This window comes from Corvus brachyrhynchos, unplaced genomic scaffold (assembly GCF_000691975.1).
Source record: "Corvus brachyrhynchos isolate BGI_N302 unplaced genomic scaffold, ASM69197v1 scaffold407, whole genome shotgun sequence".
Lineage (NCBI taxonomy): Eukaryota > Metazoa > Chordata > Aves > Passeriformes > Corvidae > Corvus > Corvus brachyrhynchos.
The window spans coordinates 595,913-610,359 of NW_008239056.1; the positions used below are offsets into that span (position 1 = coordinate 595,913).

Below are 14,447 nucleotides of genomic sequence, written 5' to 3' on the forward strand. Positions count from 1 at the left end.
CCCAATTACCGACGTGTTTGACTTTTACGTGCCGGGAGAGCCGACGGTTCGTATCTCATAGATACCAACTGCGAAAACAAACCCTCCACGTGTTCTTCAGAGGGTCCCTGACAGTGCAGGAAGCCTTCTCCTTATTTATCTCGGGTGTCAAAAAATACTTTTTTTAAATGTCTCCTCCAAAACTCGGAGGGAATCTATGCTAATCATTTTAAACCCGTGGGTCTTTCATTGAGACAAGCCAGCCCTGCTTTCTCTAACGCTTAGTTTGGTATCTCCGAATGCATATTCATTCCCTCGCTCAGTGTCTCAGTGCGTTTTACCGCCCGTCTCTTTGCTCTACTTTCAATAGTTTTGGGAGGGGGGGAGAAAATCAGATCTTGGGACATTTAGGGTATTCATTAACCTAGTGAAGAGGAACAGAGGCATTATTACTCACATAGAAGGCACCCTGCCCCCATGTCTATCTAAGGGTTCATTGTAAAAGGATTAAAAGTTAAAGACCTTCATCTTATGATTCTTTCATTTAATCTTCGTGGCGCCTGAAAGACATGCTGGATGGATGATCACATTTAAAATATTCCTAATGTCGGCTACCTTAGGACTCCAGGCAGGGCAAACAAACGTAATTTATTTCCAGAAGAAAGGGTATATTGAGATGTTTAAGTTTATGAACCACCATTACCATGTATATTTGTTAGGTTCTGACAAATACCCAAATAACATTAAAATCAGCTATTCATCACATATGAATTTATGCAAAACCTTGTATGCCTGGGGCCAATATTTTTTTAGACAGAGTTTCACTTGCAAAAAAAAAAAAAGTTTATTTAAAAAAAAAAGCAAGAGTTTTTCATGACTGGTAAACACGAGAATTATGTGAACAGAAACTATTTCATGCTGGGATGGCAGCCAGGGACTCGGGAATGTCAACAAAAGTTCTCCGAAGGTTGAAAATGTCACTGGATTACAATACAAGGTCCTTTGCCCCATTAGCAAACTTTACTAAAGTAATATTCCCACTACTTAGCGAGGGGGGCTCACTCAGTGATTTATCTGTCTGTGATCCCAGCAATGGGGCAAACAGAGACTTCATCTGGAAACCACCTCTGACTGCTGGCTTCAAGGTTTAAAAATTTTTATGTGTGCAGAGCTGAGTGTGTATTGGTGATGGTTATGTGAGTATAAAAGAAGTGTGCTGTTAATGTAGTCTAAATATCCATCACCATATCCATCGTAATTTTAATCAAAGGGTTATTGTCATCAGAGAGACATGTGTACATACATGTTTTCTCAACCAATAACACCCTGTTAATAAATTTACAAGAATATTTTGGGTTTTAAAAAATCAAATTTCACCATCCATAAGGCCCATGATTTTTTTTTAAACAAATAGCTAAGTTTTCAGCTGGTAGAGCAAAAACAAACTAGTAGTTTTCACTGTTGTTTCTGGTCAGGTCCACTTTCTGGTCCTCCTGCCCTAGTGTTGAAATGTTTGGCTTGTAGTGGAAGTGTTTCAAGCCAAACAAATATCTTTCTGATGAATGTTTCTATGCAAATCTATTTAATATTAGATTTTGTAATACGTTTTTATAGCAAAATTGAATTATAGCTCTTTTAAATAGAAATCAATTCATAACACAGCCAGTTTTTCTTTGCTGATCTTTGTAGTGCCATCATAAGACTGCACAAAGACCACTGTGGGGAAAAAATAAGGGAAAAGTTTAAAGTTTGCTTTTAGTTACTCTGCAGTTTCTTCTTTTGCAATTTTAGTGTCTTAAAGCATCATAATATGGGAATTTCAATTCATTTCTGTGTCTGCCATAGGCTCAGCTGAGTCATCTAACCTGTGTGCTGCAGTGAGGAGCACAGAACTTCATCTTCTTTGTCACTGTAGTCAGTCTTTATCAGAATAATTTTTTCTCTCACACCACGTGTTTATTCAAAATCTAGTGAAGTTAAGGCCCAGTGTTAAAGGAAGGTTCCTCAATGATATTGCATTTAGCATCCAAGCCATTGTTTTTGTCAGTGCAGAGCAGTATTCTATGTATTATTCTCAAATGCTTTATACTTCTGATTATCAGGAAAAATACGTGGCTTTTAACCAAAGTTGTGATGATGGAGGCTAATTTGAAAGTGCTAAGAGGAACAGTCAATAAAAGCAGAAAAAAGTAAACTAGAGTAACTTGTCCAAACGTTTGTAATAAGCCAAAATTCATTCAAAATTAGTTCAGATAGTGTGAAGAAAATGAACCAGCTAGGAAACATTACACATTAAAATGTTGTGTTGTCACATATGTACTTAATTGAAAAATGTATTTGATTCCTTTTATCATTTTCAAAATACCACCACAAAGATGAGTTCTTGAGATTGCATGAGGGCACGATGGAGTCATTACCAAAATAACCACAGCTAGAAATTAGAGTGGTAGTATTTGGATAAATACTGGACAAGTTTTTCCTCTTCCATAGTTTTAATAGAGAAATAAGTTAGTAACATCAACACCTTGAAAAAAATTCCCAGCAGTTCACCTCACTGTGCTGTGTTATATAAATGTAATCTGCACCACATTGGCTGGATCTTGGACACATTAAAGAGAAGATATTCCAGCTCGGAGATTTGCCAGGAATCTTCATTGAAAGTTGAAATAAATATAATGACATCATCATATAATGCAACATCAGAGCTTTCAAGGTGAGCCAAACCAAAGGTATGCTGGCAGGGGGAAGTTGCCACCTGGTAGATCCATGCTAGGAATAGATACAATACTCTCATCCAGCAGGAAGGAGAACAGCCACACTTCCTGGAGTGCCCACAAGGATCCTGCAGTCTCTCTGTGCCTGCAGGTCCTGTGGGAGCCCTGCTGCACGTGGGAGCTGCAGAATCTGTGTCAATGCTCTCTTTTGAGAGAGCAGCTCCAGGAAATTTGAAGAGACCCTTTCATTCCCTCTTCCCTGCTCCCAGACCAAGCAAGAAGCTCCAGTGATTAAAAGGAAGGGAATTCACTTGAAACAACTGTTGGAATGGTTCAGACGGGAACAGAAATATTCAGCAATCAACATTAAAGACTCTAAATCCTTGGAGGTGTTATTGCAGGATCAGCAGCTTACAGCCCTCTTCGTGAAGCCTGGGTACCAGTGTATTAACTGCTAAGTCCCCTGCAGCTTGTGGGGAAAGCAGCTGCTCTGTGTGATGTGCTTTTGAAGAGTCTGGGAGAAAAGCTACTGCAGAGAAACCTGCATGGATTTAACATCAGCTGAACTGTGGGACAGGAGTGCAGAAATGCCACAATTTAGCGTCTGATTCTTCTGGTGGATGGCTTAGATGGAAACCAGCTCTGGGAGCTCACTGGTTGTAGTTCTGCCCTCTCCAGGGGTATATTCATGCTGCCATCGAGCATCGTTCTGAGTCAGCACTCAAGGCCAGACCAACATGTGTGTGCACTGAGTCCCTGTCAGCCTGTGGATGTCCTGGAAAGCTTTGGAGCCATCCCTTTGGGGGCCTCTGGCTCTGTGGGTGCTCCTGAGAGCTACCACCCAGCTGAAGGCAGCAGCACCAACTGAAGGCACACAGATGCTGGCACTGACTAGTCTGGAGTCTGCTCTTCACCTAAGATAGACACTGCCCAGCACTCAGGTCTCTCCTGTGGAGAATCCCAGAGTAGTCACTGCATCAGATAATCGTAACAGAGTTTGAAAATAGGTTTCACACTCCCTCCTTGTTTTTTTTCCCTCATGAGGGGGGGAGTGGCAAGGCTCCCATCACAAAGAACGTTACTCAGAACCAGAACAGATCTTAAGGCACAACACTAAAAACCTGTATGCAATGGAGGAGGACTGGGTGGCTCGAGGGATTGGTAATGGTATAAAGAGCTTTTCACCATTAGGCTTCTGGCTCTGATCCAGAGGTAGTAACTGAAAGCCACAGTCATCTGATGCCTGCAGAGTGGGCTCTGTAGAATGAGTTGTTGGTCTCTGCATGGATCCTACCAAGCAGGATCCAGATCACAAAGCCACCACCAGAACTGTCATGCTTGCAGGGCTTCTCAATCCAAAGTGCAGAATGAAACAGGAATGAGGATGTTTGATCTGTGTTTGTGGTTAGTAGCTTAGCAGTTTGTGATTGTGAAGAGTATATTGTTGTTGGGTATTTTTTGTTTTGTAGGGGAGGGACTAATATAGGAGAAAATAACCAGTATAACCCCTTGTATTGACACAACCCTAATAGTATTTTCCTTCTGGCATAATAATATCTTTATTTTTGGCCTACACCTGGCAGCTTACTACCTGGCTTGGCTGCAAAACCGTGGTCCAGAGGAAGATGCAGCAAACAGAAGGGCCAGCCACTGCTGCATTAATTGAAGTGCCTCCTGCACTGAGTGGTGCAAGTAATTTCATAATAAGTGCATCTTACACCTACCAGTGCAAATACCTAATTTACAGCAGTGCAAGTTTCCAGGGCTCAGGTTAGAGGTTCCCCTTCCATAGGATTCCCAATCACACAGCTCTGAGCACACATTTCTCTGAACAAATTCAGAATATCCTTGCCAGGCTGCTGTGTTGTACCTGTGCAATAAAAAAATCCAGCACCTTTCTCAGCAATAAATAAGCTGAGTTTAACTTGAAGTATTAGGAAAAATACATACATAAAACTAATACATATTTATATAAGGGCCAGTGTAAACATCACTCCTCTGTTTTAAAATGAACCTTCTGGTATTCCAAGCACTTCATAATATTGTCTGGGAGTGAAAAATGGACAGAAAATAATTTTCCCTCACTCCCTCTCCTAGTTTGCTTTGGACATTTAGACCTGGCATATCTAGCTAGCCAGGTTTATTTTGCCTTTTGTGTGGATTTGTTCCTCCAAGGGCATTTCATTGCTTTCACACAGCAACAGAATGTTGAGTAATATTGCATAGATATTATTGTAAACATGCATAAATTAGTATGGAGATTTTAGAACCCAGTGAGACGAGCTGAAATATTATCTTTTAAAATGAAGTGGACTTCCAAATTCATAATGTCCTTTTGGAATAAGTGGATAAAATTTTGTTTTGTAGGCAATACTTACACAATAAATGAGGTCATTGACCTTAACCTTGAAGCTCTTGTAATAAGCCTCAGTTAGAATCAATGCCTAAATTAAGTCTCAGTGGTGGCCTTAGAAATACCCAGGTATCTCTCCTCTCTCTCATTGTATCTGCTCCTGGCTGCATGAGGGTGTTAAGAGCCCCTTTTCACCGAGCACTTTACTGAGTCTGTGGTGGGTTGATACTGGCAGACTCCAGTTGCCCACCAAAGCTGTTCTATCACTTCTCAGCTGGATGGGGGGAGGAAATACAACAAGAGGTTCTTGGGTCAAAATAAAGGCAGGGAGAAATCACTCACCAATTACCATAACAGGCAAAACAGACTGAGCTTGGGGAAATTTATTTATAACCAATCAAATCAGGGTACTGAGAAGTAAAACCAAATCTTAAAACACCTCCCCTCCACCCCTCCCTTCTTTCCAGGCTTAAATGCTCTCCTGATTTTCTCTGCTTCCTCCCCACCAGCAGCACAGGGGATCAGAAATGGGGGCTGGGGTCAGTTCATCACACGTCATCTCTGCTGTTCCTCCTCCTGAGGGAGAGAATTCCTCACACTCCTCCCTGCTCCAGTGTGGGCTCCTCTTTCCATGGGGCCGAAGGTCCTGCCAGCTCCAGCACGAGCTTCCCATAGGGACAGCCTTCCTCACCATGGTCTTCACCAGGGGCTGCAGGGGAATCTCTGCTCCTGGAGGTGCCTGGAGCACCTCCTCCCTCTCCTTCTGCGCTGACCTGGGTGTCTGCAGAGTTGTTTCCCTCCAATATTCTCACTCCTCTCTCTGGCTGAAGTAGCTGGATTTTTTGTTTCCATTTGTAAATACCATAGGGTCTCCTATCACGGCTGATGGGCTCGGCCTTGGTCCACCTTGGAGCCGGCTGGAGTTGGCTCCGTGGGCTCTTCTCACTGAAGGCAACCCTGTAGCCCCACCCCCGCCCAAACGTGGCCACGCAAAGCCAGCACCGTTGTGTGTGTGCACAGTGGAGTTTCTAGTGAGCTGGGAAGTCTAATAAAGCTCCCTGAGCACTACATGAAGAAGGCATTAAGGCTGGACCACCACTTAAGCTGTCTTCAAAAGTGCAGAGCATTCTGCTTTGAGCCCGCAAAACCTTAAGCACAACTCAACCAAGGCTTCATGAGCACATCCTCAGAAGGACTGACTGCTCACCCCACGTGTCCGTAAGTTCTCTCTTGGACCAGCTGCAACCGTCAGCACCCTGTACCGGAGTCCCGAGGGAACCGGGAGGAGCTTGGGTGTGCAGGGGAGGGCTGTTCTACCTAACCAGGAACAGCTGAGTGTTGTGGTTTGTATAAACTGTTTGCCATGTATGTGTGGCATGTGGCAGTAAATGAAACACTTACTTTAAAACTTATTGAAGTTCTTTCAGCAAAAAAATTAATGTGGGGTTGGCTTTTATGCGTTGTTTCAAATGAAGCAGAGATTTATACACCTTATTATCCTAATTTTTTTCCAGACACTGCCCTGAAAATCTCTCATATCTTATGGGAAATCAAATATCAGAGATCACTTTTAATTTCCCATCTATGGTACGAACAAAAAAATGAGAAAGTCTAATGAAGTGGCATGTAGTCAAATGTTCAGACTGTAATCATCCGCAAAATATTTAAAGCAATCTGAATGAAATTTTTCAGACAGCCAGACTAGGTTCCTCTTACTCCTAAGCTTCTGAGAGATGCCAACAGACTTTAAGGTTAACATTTTCAATCCTGGGTGCCTGAGATTAGGCATCTTGTTCAGTAAGAAGACATCTATGGGGGGAAATACCTATGGTTTGAGTTTTTGGATGCAGAAATTCACTGCTCTCAGTAGGAGACCACGATAATACACCACAATAGCAGTGGAAAATAGCAGATGTAGCTTTACTGCTACATACAAGATTCTATCTGATATGGTGAATTTTTGGGGGGCTTTGTTTTTGGGGTTTTTTTTTTCAAAAGAGCTAATAGATGCACATTTCTAAAAATGGGGCATTTAGGTAAATAATGTTTCTAGGAGCTGCATAAAACCCCATTTCCAAATCTTCTCACTCTAAAGTAATGAGAAAAAGAGGGGGACTTAGAGTTTCTCATAGACAAGAGAAATCCTAAAGCAAAATAATTGGATTCTAAGCCATACCTTCTGCCAGGGTGGATTTGTAGGGGCAAAGGGAGGATAGGGGAGGAAGAGCTAAGGCAGCATTACCCTCTCTTCACTTTTTTCCCTCCTCCTGCTTTCCACCAGCATGGGTGATGTTGTCACATGCTGAAGGAGGGGTTGAGTCCCCTCCCTCCTTCATTTCAGCTCTACATAGCCCCTGCATATGTCATGGATAACATATTGACTTCAATACCGTTATTTCATGCTAATCAAAGATCTTCATCTGCTTTTAAAAATATGAAGTATTTTCAGAGATCTCTTTTTCTATTTCTTATTGCCTAGATTCTTTCTGTCTTTGGTACAGCAATTACTTGCCACTGAAGTTTCTCTTTGCCTGTTCTATTTTCCCTGAAAGTTGTCCTAATATTGCAATTAAAATATTTTTTTACTAAATGGTAGGTATTCTGTGAAAATGCACATTTTGTCTTGCGAGTTTAGCTTTGTGGACTTTCTTTTGCTTTCTGTAAAAATGTAGCAATATGGACTTTAATATTCATAACTGGGAGAGCATATAGATTAATACAGTCCACCATACAGACAGCATGGTCCAACCCCCCTAATTTCAACTGGAAACAAAATATGATTAAAAAAATTGCTGTAGCACTGAATGATAGATCTGAATCATGAGTAGCTCTACTGTGAGTATTAAGTAGCCCTATTACAAATCATCCCCAAATCTCTTCCTTCCTCAGATGCTCTTGAGCATCATTTCTGCAATGCCACTTGAAATGTGTGAGTCAAATACGTTATTTATTTCAAAGTATGCCTTCCAGCCTTACTGAGCAATTCTATAGTTTATTCTGTAACCCTTGTCCCTCTTCTTAGTATTTTGGATTCATATGAGTGTTTCTGCTGTAAATTGCTCAGAATAGTTTAGGTTCTGTTAAAACAGTAAATGCTCCTGGCCCTACCTGTGCAAATTGTCTTACTAAGGTCAGTAAATTTATCTACTGGTACAGCTGAGGAAAATATTTTAGCAGTTTTTCTGGGGCAAAAATGGTGACTCAGTGGCAGTGTAACATTTTATAGATTCCCATCAGCTGAAAAATGTGGCCACTTTGAGCATTGAAAACAATAAACTATTTTTTTTTAAATAAAATGTTTTGTTCTGATCTTTTCAGGGTAATACCTGTTGATTTTTTAACATAGTGGTTTTTTTCATTTTAGAAGTCCTCATTCAATTCTGTCACAAAAATCCATTCCTTTTTAGCCTGCATAAACTGAAATCCCATTTCAATCAAAATTATACTCTGTAAGATTAAACAGAGCATTTTGTGTGATTCTGAGCCAGTATTTCTTACTTTCAGCTCACCAAAAATTTTGAAAATGTATTATTTTTGGTGAGCTCAGAGCATATATTTAAATTATTCACCGGAGCTGTGAGGAATGGAAAAATTAGATTGTCTCAGAGCTCAAATCTGATGCCAGATCCATGGCTGCAGTAAATCAGCATAGCTGTGCTGATGTCGGGTTAGCTGGGTGGTTTTATGCCAGGAAGGAATCCATCTCCATTTAAATATTTGGCTCAGTGGGAATGTGTAGATGGACTCTTCAGATGCCTATGGCTTGGAGCTGAGATCTTGAGAGGAAAGACTTGCAAGACAGAAGTATTGTCTGACTTATCTGTAGCATTAATGTGTGATGCCAGTGTTTCAGTACTAAGTGTTGGTGTACATTCTGTGTGCAGGGCCAGTATTACATGAATTCTCTTCCACACTCCTATTCACTAGGAATATTAAAAGTTGCATAACTTCCAAGTCTTTCTATGTGCTGTTGATTAGCATTCCACCAGGATCACTAACCTATTGGAGTGTCTGTCACAATTGGTGGAAAAGAGTCTTTTATTTCCTTCTGAAATGATTTTGCTTTTCGTCAGTGGTGTCCATAGCAACCCATACTGGTAGTGATGAGTCCCTGATTCTGTTGCAGGCTCTCCACAGCAGCGTCTTGCCAGGAACAACAGTTGACCTGGCATTGTGAGGCTGCTAGGGGACACGAAGCCACACTGGTTCTCCTGAGGAATGGGAGGTGTCTTTCCACACGTGGCAGGTCATTTCTGGTAAATGGTGTGGCTGAGTTCTGGTCACGCTGACATCTTCCCTTATTCTGAACACAGTGAAATCTTACTCTGGAGGGTCTTTTGCCTGAAATGCCTTATATGAATGTGCCAGGGTACACGTTTCTCTGCACGTCTGTAACTATTTCCACAAGTATGAGTTTGCTGCTCCAAGCTGAAAGTTAGTTCTGGGTAGCAAATAGTCTGTGGAAGAGATTGTCCAAGGGACAAGGAAAGCAGTTTGTCCCTTAATCTTCTCAGTCATCTCTCCCTGTTTTAACCTTTCTGTCTAAGTAAAATACATGTCAAGAAATGAGTAATCTGCAATACAGACTATCTCTGCTGCAGACTTCAGATCAGAACCAACAATCTAATGTCAAATAAGAATGACTTCATTACATAGACAGAAGCTGGCAAGGAAGACAAAATGCTCTGTTGTGGTCCCTTGTGCCTTAACCTAACAAGTCGTGGACTTAGTAAGAATTGTCTTTATATCACAATGTGCATAAAGCAGGGACAAGATCCAGTGACCTTTCTTCATGCGAGCAATTCTTGCTCACATATGTAATCAATGGGATGGTTTGCTTAGGTAAAGTTTCTCTGCATGTGTAAAAGTAGAAAGGACCTGGACAAAATCCCACAGTTTTTCTTTCTCTGACTCATACTTGTCTCTGGATTTGTGTGTCTATTGGCACTGTCCAAACCCCACATACATCTCTGCAGTTCTTTAGGTTGCATTTTGAGTGCCAAACAGACATCCTGCATTTCTCATGCACCCATCGAAGGATCTGCCTTTTAGAAGCAAGAAGTCTTGACCAAATGTCTGTTGCATGAAAGGAAAATGATTTGTACTGACTGCAATGCCATCTTCCTTTGTGCTGGTGGTGTGTCATTTCTCGTGTTCAGTGTCATTTTTTCCAGGAGAGCTTCACCCTGAAGTCCCGGAGTGAGGGTCCCACCTGAGCTGCAGCCAAGCACAATGAACGTTGTGTTAACAGATGGACAGGCCTGGAGTCAGTAGAGCGTGCCTGAGTGTGAGTGCTGAGAGCAGAACTTGCAGGTGGGAATGGCCAAATGTCTGTCTGTACTGTGGTTAGGGGGACATACCATTGCTAATTCTGCTCTGGGCTGACTTAACTGAAAAAAGGAATTCTTCCCTCACCACATAAGGTGAGGTTTTGGCCTGTTGGAATTGCCTGGGTGGTGCAAAGGAAGGTGGGGTGTAGAGAGACATTCTAATTAAGTCTCTATCCCCTTTTGTTCATATCTTTTTAGGAAAGCCCCCATGGAATAGACCAAAATAAGCTCCTACCCCTAGCTGAATAAGTTGTCAGGGTGCAGAACTATATTCTGCAGACTTATGCATGTGTAAGGGGTGTGTAACATTTTTGTCTGAATGGAGCCCTATGTTCTCATAATTTATAGTAAGTAATCTTATTTGCAAAGCATGCCGTTACAGTTTTAAAAAACAGGTTAATTGACTTGCATAAAAATCAAACATGTCAAAGTTTTCCATCTCGACACAAACACCACATTGAGCAGCACATTGCTACAATAGCCATGATGCAGTCTGAGCTACCTATTGAGATATTTCATAAACCAAAATGGAATCTTAAAAAGTTTGTCAGTTTTGCATACCTCTGAGTTTCTGAATTTAGGAGTCCATTACTCGACTAATTATACAATGTTTTATTTTTTTCCTTGTGTAAATAAACAAACTTGTGTCTGAATTTTGGCAAGAGGCACTAGAAGCCAATTAGAAGGTGTTCCCAATGTATTACAGTATTACAAACAAGATGCCTTTTCTTAGAAAGGCGAACACACCATGTTTCTTTTAATGAGTGTGAAAATATACCAGTTGCTTAATCACTAGCAACTTATAAGCATAAGTGAGTCCTTTCTCAGGAATGAAAAACATAGCTTAGTTTCTTTACTAACAGATGACATTTTAATTTAAAGCTCCAGTTTTTGTCTGGAAGGGCTAAAGCATCTGAATTATTTGAGAGAGAAATAGCAGGTAGAGGGGAGGTATGAGAGAGCAGGCAGGATTTTCTTTGCGTAGACTTCACCCCATGCTCCTTTGAGTGGTGAGGGGAATGTGTATCCCCTCAGGCTGTGTCTGCAGTGCCATCTGAGGTACTGTGCCATGCCTAGCATGAAACTGGATCCAAAACTAAAGCACCATGACTTACTTAAGAGTAAGATATTATTTCTGCATGTTTTAGGTCTGGGCTGGAGCAGCATCCCCAGCAGAGCGAGCCCAAGGAAGGATGGTGGCTCAGCTGCAGTTTCTTCCCGTGGTCCTCTTCTTGGTGAAAAACAGGGATACAGCCTGGAGTTACTCTGAAAGGATAAAGCATCCTCCTGTGCAGCCCAGGCAAGTCACAATATGCTCGTTGTGAAGCAACAAAAATACTAAGCTGGATAAGAGGCTAGATAGAACAAGTAGCTCCATATAGAGACCCTTTATCCTTGTTTTCCTTGAAATGTTTGTCTAGAAACATAAAGGTCACTTGATTTATGACTTGTTCAACAAGCTCCAAATCAGATGGTGTTGCATTCAGAGCAGTGAATCTGTCAGCCTGGCATTGCTCCACTGACGCCAGTGGAGTGCTGCAAATTCCACACGACACATCCCCAGCTGCTCTCACTGGGGTTATGGCAGGAGTGTGGTGCTTGTCAGCAGATAGAAGTGTGGAAGGATCTGGACCATCACGATTTCTAATCCTTCTCATAAAAATAAAATAAGCCTTGGGAAAGCTCTCCAGTGTTACTTAAAAATAGAAGACAGAGTGTTAGTGGTTTTAGATGGATTACGTAAATTACTAGTTTATTAGAAAAAGGGATAATTTTAAAAAGAGAAAATTTCCCTCGAAGGGAATGTTTAACTTCTTTGCATTACTTTATGGATATTTTATTTTACATTTAAAAATAATTAAATCTTTTAAAGCAGAAATCTTTCCCTTTTTTTTTGTCAAATAATGCTGTCCCTCCTTCAGAGCTCCCCAGCTTCTTGTGAGCTATCCTCAGTGCTGCTCAGCCCTGAGGCATGAGCTGGAGCTCAGTGAGATACTGTGCCTGGCTTTGGCCAGGGCCTGTGCAGGTACTCTTAATTCAAGGCAAGGTAATGCTGACTTAGCCAGAAAACCAAGCACAGAAGGTTTAATCCAAAGCCAGCTACTGCCCAGCTTTAGTTGTGCCAGGTACATGAGTTAGATTACTAAGTTAGCAGTTTGTGTCCTGGGTTCCAGTGGAGCATTCAGAGAGGCAGAGCACAGTTCTCAGCCTATTTAGTGCCTTATTTGCTCTAAAGCACGGTCAGAATTTTCACACAGGCATTATAATAACAGCAAAAGCAGCTCAGGAGTCTGTGAAAGATAAGGAAGAAGAAGAGGAAGAAAATGTAGAAAATTCCCCCTTGTACTGTGATTTTTAATGGAAAGTCGGTCTTGTCAAAAAATTGGGTTATTTTTTCCTTTGGCTAATGCATCTCAAAATGTTCAAGTTCAGGTTCTGAAAAAAATGCGAGGCTTTGATTGGGTAGAAAATTATTTTTAAAACCAGGAAAAAGTCAGGTTTGCTTGTAAAAATTCTTTGGCTTTCAGTGCCCAAAAGCAGAGGGGAAGAACTTTGTTCAAAACTAAAACATTTCAGCTTTCTGTCACTGAAAACCAAAAAGTTGTCATTGAATTTTTTGTGGTGAAAGTAATAGTTTCTAATCTAGTTCTGAGGTTTTCCAGGACATTTTGGGAATAGCAAGCTGTGCTCTGGATGGGGACTCAGAAGGCCAGTTCTCAGCTTTGTCAGAGATTTCTGACAGTCTCTTTGGGTATGTCCACATGCCCTGATAGAGGTGACCCAGGGCTCTGCTGGAGTCAGTTATGTCTAGTTTGGTAGAAAATAGTCACTTAATGCTTTTCTGTCTCACTTTTTCTTCTGTAAAATGGGAATAATATCCTTGACCTCTTTTCTCTCCTTAGTGTGTTGGTGCTCTCTGACGGGGTCTGTGTCTCTTGGCAAATGAAGTCCCGTTTGTAGCTGCAGAGACATGGCTGCTGAAGGCTCCTGGTAGTACTGCTAAGGAAACAATATATACCTAAATACTCCCTTTTATTCAGATTTTTATAAGCATTTTGCTTTACTGGGAAAGATCTTCAGCTATTTTAAATTTGGAAGGTGTCCACCAAAGTGACAGCAGCTCTACCAACTTACACCAGCTGAGGAGCTTGGCTCCAAAGTGTGCTTAGGGGGAGAAAAGTAAACTTGTGGTGTAGGAATCCTTTTGTTAATACAATTACCGTATTTTGTGTTTACAGCATTTTTAAAAGTTCTGTTAAAAATAAATTCCTGAAGTCCTGGATAAATAAATACTGTACAGAAGAGTTCTCTGTAGCCACAAAGGTGCCAAAAATTATCAGTAATCCTCAGTCAGATGGAATGTACAGTTGGCCAGGGGATGGCAGGAAAAAGTCCTCACCAGTTCTGCCTCATATTCCCATACAATGAGAGATGCCAAGTTTTTCTGTTAGTGTCTGTGATGCAGTTGAAGATGGGAGTGTTTGTCATTACAGAGACCTTGTTTTGGTTAAATAGCTAGTGAAGGGCTCAGTTCAGTTGCATATTTTTCCATCACTAGATGTTGATTTCACATGAGCTGCTTTATTTTGTTGATGAAATTTGACACTCATTTCTTCTCCCTCTGCATTTAACTCAGTTTAGGTCAAAACATATACTATGCAAATGAAGAACCACAAGTCCAGCCCACTAGTGATGTGGTTTTAAAGTCATGAATAAAAATAAAAATTATTTACAGGCTAGTCTGGGGCAATATATGCCTTGAAAACTGACATCCAGGATCCTGGCAGCTGCTGTATGTATTTATTTAGTCTTTTACACTGTCAGATTTTATATGGGGGGGGGGGGGGGGCGTTGGATTTTTGGAAAGTGACTGGTGATTTTAAAGGCCTTTATTCTGAGTGACGAAATTCAGACAAATGAAACTGGCATGTGCTCCCTGCTGTCTGAAACACTGCTTTGTTTGAGCCCTGTGTAGTAAAGCTTCAAGCTCTTGAGGAGCCCCCAATCACTTGTCAATGCTGTGTATCTTGGCCCCTGGGCACAGTGCGTGTAAGTGGATAATGGGCCAAG

General features: G+C 41.3%; 1 long non-coding RNA gene across 2 annotated transcripts in view; it reads left to right on the forward strand.

Annotated features, from left to right (window-relative positions):
- LOC108447896 overlaps positions 1-12,666 on the forward strand; it is a 30,508-nt gene extending 17,842 nt beyond the window's left edge. Inside the window, exons 1-3 of one of the 2 annotated variants that reach the window (XR_001863602.1) lie at positions 5,865-6,264; positions 10,221-10,359; positions 11,525-12,666. This is a non-coding gene — a long non-coding RNA (uncharacterized LOC108447896). Of the gene's footprint in view, positions 1-5,864; positions 6,265-10,220; positions 10,360-11,524 lie in introns of those variants that run through there. The other variant, XR_001863601.1, reaches the window with a different exon arrangement.
- The last annotated feature ends 1,781 nt before the right edge of the window (positions 12,667-14,447 follow it).